Source organism: Gallinula chloropus (genome assembly GCF_964237585.1).
Source record: "Gallinula chloropus genome assembly, chromosome: 7".
In the NCBI taxonomy this organism is placed as follows: domain Eukaryota; kingdom Metazoa; phylum Chordata; class Aves; order Gruiformes; family Rallidae; genus Gallinula; species Gallinula chloropus.
In genome coordinates this window covers 15,671,042-15,679,989 of record NC_140092.1, presented here as the reverse complement: position 1 = coordinate 15,679,989, position 8,948 = coordinate 15,671,042, and positions in this window count along the sequence as shown.

The window sequence follows — 8,948 nt, the reverse complement described above, 5'->3', positions numbered from 1 at the left end:
TTTATTTGTTTCAAGAAAACCAGCTTCCCATCTTTCTTACATGATTACTAATTAATATCCAGACTTGAAGGAGGGCAGGTAAGAGAAAAGTGAGTGGCCCTGCTTTGTGATGTTGAAGAACAGCTTGCTGTTTCTGGAGAAAACTAGGAATTTCATATTGTTTGTCTTTTTAAAAAAAACCAAACAACTGTTGCTGTCTAAACCACTATTGTACTCTTTGTAATGTACAGTAATGTTATACTTTAAAATTGCCACTAAACCACTGCCTGCTGTCACTGCAGAAAAGCACCACACAAAGCAAAGGGAACTCCTAAAAATGTCTCCTGAAAGGCAGAACTATATTCGAGCAAGCAAAATACAAATCTCCACAGTTTTATCTGCCCCTCCAAAAATCTATTTTCTGCTTTTAGTTTTACAGGAACCTAACATTTTTATAATAGCAATGAAGGACAGAATGCACAAGATGGTGTTTCAAAATATAATATTAGAAGTATCAAGCCATCAGGAGGAAATGGAGACGTGTCTGCAATCCTAGCAAGAGCAGAATTCAGTAAGCAGTGCTAGAGAAAATGAGTGGAGCTGTAGAAAGGGCTGGGGAAATGAAATAGATGAAATAAAGGGAAATGTGAAGGACGTAAATGGCAGCAGATTATATCATCAGTGTTTTATGATGTCTTCCTTCTTGATGAATGTTTTTATGGTCTTGATTATCCTCCAATTTATTAATTATTTTGAACTCTTCAGTGAAATGCCTACAAAATATTTCTCCCTGATACTGTGAGGGGGTCCTGACGCTGCAAGCACTGATGCAGAAGCTTACCACTGGAAAATTGTTCAAGAATACTTAAAATTAATTGTCTTCCTAATCATTTTCAGGTCAGGGGTAAATTAGATGTTCAGTTTGTCCTCAAGCTAGTGATTCTGTTTCTGAATTTAAAGAGCCTTTGGTAAAAATATCTCCCATTGCTGGCATATTGGGGTTTTTAAGAACTCTTTTTCAAGCCATCCTGGGATTCATTTTATTGGACTCCAACTGAACTAGTTCAGACCAGGGGTCATGGGAAGTAAAGGAAAGGTAATGTGTACTTAGCTAATCCCATAAAAAAATTACAGCTCGTTTATGGAAAAATAAGTGCTGCATTTATCTATTCCTTTGTTACAAGGCTAGGAGGACAGGCAGAGAGAGGCAAAGTTAGAGGCATGACCCTGGAGCAAAATGTTGCTATAACTAGGCAGGGTCTAAGTGGGAAGTAAGTGAACTTGGAAGATCAGGATTTGCAAGTACAAACAGATTTGGCCCTGCCGTATTGGGGAGTAAATTTGCCACTAATGAGGCACAGATAGACATGTCAAGGGACCCCGGGGTATGGTTATACAATCAGGCAGTTTGATTTACCATGCACTAATGGTATTCTCTTGTCTGAACAGGGAAAGATTCATATGGCTGCACTGCTTCTGAAGTTCAGAAAAGATGGCTTAGAAACATTCAGATCCGTTTTTGTCCTACACTTCCTATTACCATTTATACTGCCTAAACAAGTATAAAACGGCTCTATTCTGCAGCACTTTATATTCATTTCCATCCTGATCTACATGATATGAAAGGCAGGGAAGCCAGCAAATCAAGCCATCAATTTTTCCTTTGATGTTATAGACAAGTCAGATTACTTACTGGGGAAATGAGCACCTTGAATTTTTGCCACAATATTTACAAAGCAAATGATAGTGTAATTATAGTTTTACGCTTATTCTCTCAGAATTCATAACTTTTTTCTTCTTTGAGATGCATCTTCATCATTTTGAACGCTATCTTTAATTTCTGTAACTTCTCTTGCTTTGCTGTTTAGCCATACTGATTTCCTTTTACCTGTTGCCAAGGGATCTCTAGCAAGTGGTATGCACTGGTGCTCTGCTCCAATAATGATGTTCTTCCAGGGGTCTCTATGCTGTCTGTGAGCCTTTAAATCTCTTAGCCATCCTTCTTCAGCTTTTTTAAAAGAAGATTTCTCATTTTTAAATAGCTCTCCTGGCCTGAAGGTCAGCAGGGTCATGGTGATGCTTTTGGCTCCGTTATTCCCGTGTTCTTCCTGAACCTAAAAATATTATCACCAGTTTTATAAACAGTTACTTCCTGAAAAAGGAGTAACTTGGGTTTAAGATCAGTTCAAAACATCTATATTTGGTAATATAGTCTTGTTCTGTCTTTCTGGACAGGTCATCCTAAAAGCACCTAGCCTTTCTGTTGTTGTCTGGGCCATCATATTTCAGTCCCTCACATCATTCCATGAAAGTTTAAATACAAGCCTGGCAAGCTAGTACATTCAACTTGCCAAAGAGAGGATTATAAACCAGTAACGGGTCACAGACTGATTTTTAATTCATGCTTCCCACCCCAAAGAGTTAAAAAAATAAATCACAAGACTTAAAGATAAGCTTCAAAGCAAAAGAGGGAAAAAACCCATGGGTTTGGAGGGTGGAAGTTTCTAATCTGTCTTTGTTTTATTGATTTTCATAGCATGCACATGAACGTGCAGTTCAGAATGGGCATTCACACACCAAACCAGGCACCTAGATTTTTTTCTGTTATTTCAAACGGTGTTACCAGTGTTGGACACAGGCAGTACCAGAGAGGTTGACGAGACAACATGCTTGACCGTCGTCCCCTGCACTCATGTGCCAGACATGCTCAGGGTCACCCTCAGAAAAGAGCTTGAAGCATTCTGCTGTGGCCTAAACATCCCGCTGTTCTACCGCAACAAAACGCGGGAGCGTGTGGGAGCGAACATGCTCTGAACGAGAGGAGGCTTATCGCCTCGGTCAGACTGTGCGCTGACAGACAAGTGGTTATCTCAACAGCAGCAGCCGACAAAACGCCAGGTTGTGTCCAGAGACTTGCTCCCCTTGGCAAGCCAAGGGTCACATTTGTAGTTCCAAGGTTCTATTCTTTATCAAAAATCATCTTGTCACATGTCATCTTTAAAAGGTTATAATGCAGGCCTCGAATACTTTAACTGTTGGTAAACTGAATTGAGGATTGAAAGCTGCTGACACGTTGAATTGGGCACATGCTGTGCTTCCTGGTGAAATAGTTCCATTAGAAAAGGGCCATGTTTTCTTTTTCAGGGTTTTTTTTTGCATAGAAATTTATATATAAAAGCAAGGAAACTGATTTCATGACTGCATTGTCTGTCATCTGAGAATGAGACATGACAGCTCTGTCTTGTCTTAGACCTCTCTTGCCACCAGGTTTATTTCAGCTCCTTGTTAAGCATCCATCTTCAGGTGGGGGCATTTTCCCTCCACTGAACAATCTTGAGTGAATTTTGTAGTAATGTTGAATTACTGACCTTTATTCATATCAATAATGGGTATAAGTGAAGCAAGAATTCAATAAATTGCCTGTTTTAAATTTCCTTTTCCTCCCCTATTGTCAAGATTATATTTAGTGGTTTCACTGTTGTGGGCTTGTTAATGACTACTAGCCAAAAATATGCATATATATGATCTACATATACATATGTAAAAATAAAAATACACGACCATAAGCTGCAAGACACTGGGGCTGCAACAAGTTCTGGGCAGTACATCACCGCTTTCTGAGGGCATCACGTTAGCAATCTGGTGACCCAGCCTAGGAGATGATGTATACGCTTTCAACGAAATCAGCAGTCGCAGCATCTGATAAGCTTTATGGGAATCACTGCACATAGTGGCAAAGCTAACGGTGACATGATGCATTTGGTGGTTAATGTATTTTCTGACAAACAAAAGGTTACTGGATCAGCAAGTAGTGAGTTACTGCAGCATAATGGCTACAAAAATAAACTGGATAATTAATGTCATTGTAATATGAAATTGATCTTTACCTGCGTTGGCATTGCTAATGGATATTTTCCTTTTCAAAATCTGCTCTCTACCCAAATTTGCCCTTCGCTGATTCCATGTTCATTTAGCCTTTTGCACGTTTATTCTAAGTAAACTGCAATGGTGCCTTTAGAAGTACCCATTCCATAGTTGTCAGCCAGGACTTGTCCACTTAAACAGTCTCACCTCAGTGTTCCCGATGGTGCATTCTTAGAAGAGGTCAGAGCATGCACAAGGGCTGTGTTTCCGTTGTGTTTGCCAAGTGATTTTGAAAGAATAGCATCTGCGACAATGACAATATGTTTGCTGTGATTACCAAGCACATTTATTAGACTTATGGTCTCATCATTAGCTTAAAAATGCCCAGTGACCTTGGTGCTGCATCACTGAACTAGATGTACGATGCAATTCACAGTGATCTGCATAGAGTTGCATAATAAAGACCTTGGCCAACACATCCCCTGTGCTATGGTAGTATTTTAGTTACAATTGCAGAAAAAGAATCATCACCCTTCTTTTGCCATCATATTCAGCCCAGTGGTAATTAGTGAAATGAGGTCACCGAAACACCAAACACATGATTGTAAACATAACAGACCACATGAGAAGCTACAGCTTTGCAGAGAACAAGGGGTAGATTTTCAAAGGCACAAAGGTCAGTCCTATCAAAAGTCACTGAGATCTGAGCTCCAGTGTGTGCTTTGGTGATTTTCCTGACAGGCTCTTGACAAGCACTCCTGAGCAATCAAAGTGCAACAAGCCACCAGGTTACCACAGGCAGGCTCCCAGGGGACTAATGACCCACATATAATTCTGGGTAGAGACAACTGCAGCAATCAAGCATAAGAAGCTATAGCAATGTGTGGTTGCAAAATGGGGTCCCTCGCTACAGCATTTTTCCCTTGGTTTTTTCCATTTTATTTAACCCTCATCCCTAGACATTGAGTTGCCGCAGCTTGTCTTGCTCAAGCCCTGGCTGCTTCTGATATCAGCTCTAAATGTATGAAATAGAGCTCAACTGGCCTCTGGCTTTGCTCTCCAGATTAGCAGATTGTTGCTTGTGGTTCTGACCCTTAGCCCCTCTTCTGACTATGCTTCTTAGCCCAAATTTCCTCTGGTTCCTTTTTTTTTTTTTTTGGTTTACTGGTTTCTCATTCCATAGTTTTAGTCATAATCTTACCATTTAATACTCTGTATCCCTGTATTTCTTAATACCTACCCAGCCCAGAGAGGAAGGAGTGCTAGTGAACAATGTGAAAATATTTCTGAAATAAAATCCTACCAGCACTTGGTCATCACTAGTTCTTTTGGTCTACAGCTCAAAGAATCACAGAACCACTAGGTTGGAAAAGACCTTTAAGATCATTAAGTCCAACCGTTCCTGTCCTATGCTAAACAACATCTCTATGTACCTCATCTACCCTTTTTTTAAACACATCCAGGGAAGGTGACTCAACCCCATCCCTGGGCAGCCTGTTCCAGGCCCCGACAACTCTTTCAGTAAAAAATTTTTTCCTAACATCTGATCTGAAGTTGCCCTGGCCCAGCTTCATGCCATTTCCCCTTGTCCTGTCACCTGTCACCTGGCTGAAGAGACCATCGCCCACCTCTCTACAATCTCCTGTCAGGTAATTGTAGGCACTGATAAGACTTCCCCTCAGCCTCCTCTTCTCCAGGCTAAACAGCCCCAGCTCCCTCAGCTGCTCCTCATATGATTTGCCCTCCAGCCCCTTCACCAGCCTGTTTGCCCTTCTCTAAACATGCTCGAGGACCTCGATGTTCTTCCTGAAGTGAGGGGCCCAGAACTGGACACAGTACTCGAGGTGTGTACAAGTACAATGCCAAGTACATGAGCTCACTGTGAAATTAACTGTGCACTTAGGATTATATGTATTCTAAACAGTCATCTAAACAGTAGTATTGAAAGAGTGAAACCTCTAATCTGTTTTATGAGGAAAAGCGGTATTTTTAATGCAAACACCTTGCTGATACCCTAAATATGATCAGGGCCTTAGGGGTCATACAACTGCATATCCAGATGGAAGACTCCAGAAAAGAACACCCTAACATTTAAAGAGGCATAGAGTGATGCATTAGATTTTATCTCTCCATTGGAGAACAATATGATAGTCATGCATTACTGTTCCCTCACTCTCCAGAATTGCTCACTGAGTGGAGGAAGTACACTGTTGATGCACTGCAGAATGTGAAATAGTTTAAGCAGTTATTCCTTGTGAAAAGTAGTAATGGCACTTGGCTCTTCAGAAGAAGTAGGCGTGATAATGTGATCCACTTTAAAGTGCACTTGTGCATTTTGCTTGGTGAGTCAATTTGCTGGAGGAAGATGATACTAAATGACACTAATAACCACAAAAAGGATGAGTGCAGCATAAATTTGCTTATATTTCAGACATTGTGCACATGGTGCATAGAGATCTGCAGAGTGTTGCAGAGTAGCAGCACTGCGATATATCTCACCTGCATAATGAGTACTGCTGAATAACTCTTGGCACTCTGTAGGAAACCCTTTGACTGAGATATGAGCATGCCTAATGCCTTGTAAAAAGGACCACTTCTCAAAAGAGAAACTCACCCTGGAGAGACATGAATTTCTGAGGGCAGACATTGAGGTGATACGTTTAACGGAGCACTTTGCAGTTTGCTTCACCACCATCGCTGCCTATATACTTGTGTTCTCTCTTTCCAGCACACCAGTCTGATTATTGATGGGATCTTGCTGCAATGGAGGAGGCTCCGCTCAGCTGCTGCATTCAGTTGCCAAGAATACCCTGAGATGCAGCAAGGATCTCCATATAAGTGTCCACCTGAGCCACATCCTGTGTTTGGTGAATAATGTAAAGACATTTTTGCTAAGATAGATCACACTTATGTTACTGATGTCTCTCTCCCTACTGCTCCTGGCCAGAAGATATATGTATGCATAGCGGTTCTACACTATGCTTATGGCTTACCAAAGAGCTATGGTCCCCACACAACCACAGCCCTCACACATCCTTGGTCAGGTTCCACCAGCTGAAATATTACACGTTTACATGATAAAGCAGAATGAAAGGCATTTTCCTATTTCAGACTAATTAAAAATGAAATTAGTAACTGCTAGAGCAGCCAAATAATCATAGATTCATAAAAATTCAGAAAGAACACTGAGAGGCCATTTAGTCCATCCTGTGCCTCAAAGAAGGACTGACAATTTCTGACACCATGATATGACACAGTGACTTTCCTTTAAAAGTTTAATCTTTCTCTCAGTAGATTTTGCAAATGACTGCACTGAAGATCTGCCTCCTTTGAAGGGTAGGCCGCATATACTGGACAGCACATGATTGTTCGCTGTGCGCTTGTATATATATATATATTTATATGTATACTGCTGGGGATGTTGAAGGTACACTGACAATGGACTGTTGGGTATCTGGTTTTGAGCCATTAAGTTGTAACAGAGATGATGGTGCAATTCTAACTGCTAGAGGACACCTACAGCGTCTAGTTTCAGATTTCACATACATACTGCTGATTGTTGATAGCTCAAAGGCCATAACAGGGAAAGAGCTGTTCTATTTGTGCCCAGTTTCTCACATTTTTTGCTTAAAAGTAAACTTCTGGGTACTGTGAAAAAAGGGATACTGAGCTAGATGGGGCTTTGGTCTGCCCAAAGACCACAGTTCTTATGTTTATAATTATTATCCTCATGATTATTATGTAGTGCCTAATAGCCAATCAAAAATGTTTCCGAGGCAAGGTACAAGCAAAGAATAGTGCCTCTTTCCCAGAACAGCTTATGCCAGTAAAATATGACTGTTGTAGCAGTACACAATTGATGACAACATTGCATTAAAGCATTGCAAAGCTTTCCCACTGTATAGCCTGACTGGTACACCACGGAAAACATTTTGCTCTGTAATCACTGCAGTCTGGTACTAATGAGCTTGTTAGGATTTGTGTGCTTTACTGCACAGTTTGCATACTTTGTGTACTTCGGATACTTCAATGTTTTCTAGCTGTGCCAGTGTTATTTGCATTCTGATTGCTTAACGAAACAATGCTGCACATTTAAGGAAGGTCGTGATGCAAATACAATGCCTGGCAACAATAATAATATCCTGTGTGCCTACAAATCCCAGTGCACATGATGTCATGCATTCGGATGTGAATGAACCGTGAAGGCACCAGCTTATACATAATTTCTGTATACATGGGTTTACCAACAATTTTTAAACAGCTCAAGGAGTTAAGGGAAGAAGGTTTTGTCTCTAAGAAGGGAAGGATTGCAGTTAACACACTGAGCTGAGATTTGGCCACAGCTCAGTCATGTCGCTGGATTTCCTATAGGACCTGGCCAGTGATTTGGCCCTTGAGTCCCAAAGGTGTTAAGTGACGTATCCCACTGATTTCCTTGGGAGACAGGCTTCTCACAGCATCTGGCCCTGTGACTCCTCAGCAAGGATAGTGATACTCTCACACTTCACAACCATGCAATGAGGAGAACATTGCTCCTTAAAGATTAACAGGCATTCAGAAAACAATCCCTAAAGTCAACTCTCCCAAATAGTGAAGTGCCACTTCCCAGGCTAGAAAGTTATCTTTTCACTGGAACACAAGTTCCCCATACGCTCAACCCCCAACTTTTAAACCCAGGGGACCCAGCACTTCACACCTATGTACATTGGCCAGTGTACTGGCAGGCAGGATGAATAGCAGGAAGACTTATCTGGCTGTCCTACAACTAAATGTTCAAAAATGGACTCAACCAAAAATCCATACTACTCAAATATAAACTCCAAGTCTGGGCTACTCGTACCCAAATATTCAACATGTCATGGGTCCTGGTTTCTTGTAGGAAATTCAGTGCATCATAGAATCACAGACTTGGCTGGGTTTGGAAAGGGTCTCAGAGATCATCTAGTTCCAGCCCCGCTGCTGTGGGCAGGGACATCCTCTACTAGACCAGGTTGCTTCTGTGGGCCCCCTGACTTTTCTGTTCACAGTCCCTGTCTACTGCCATGGGTCCCAGCTATGCAGCATCAGCTTGGCTGGCAGAACTGGATCCCACACATTGCTCCCTG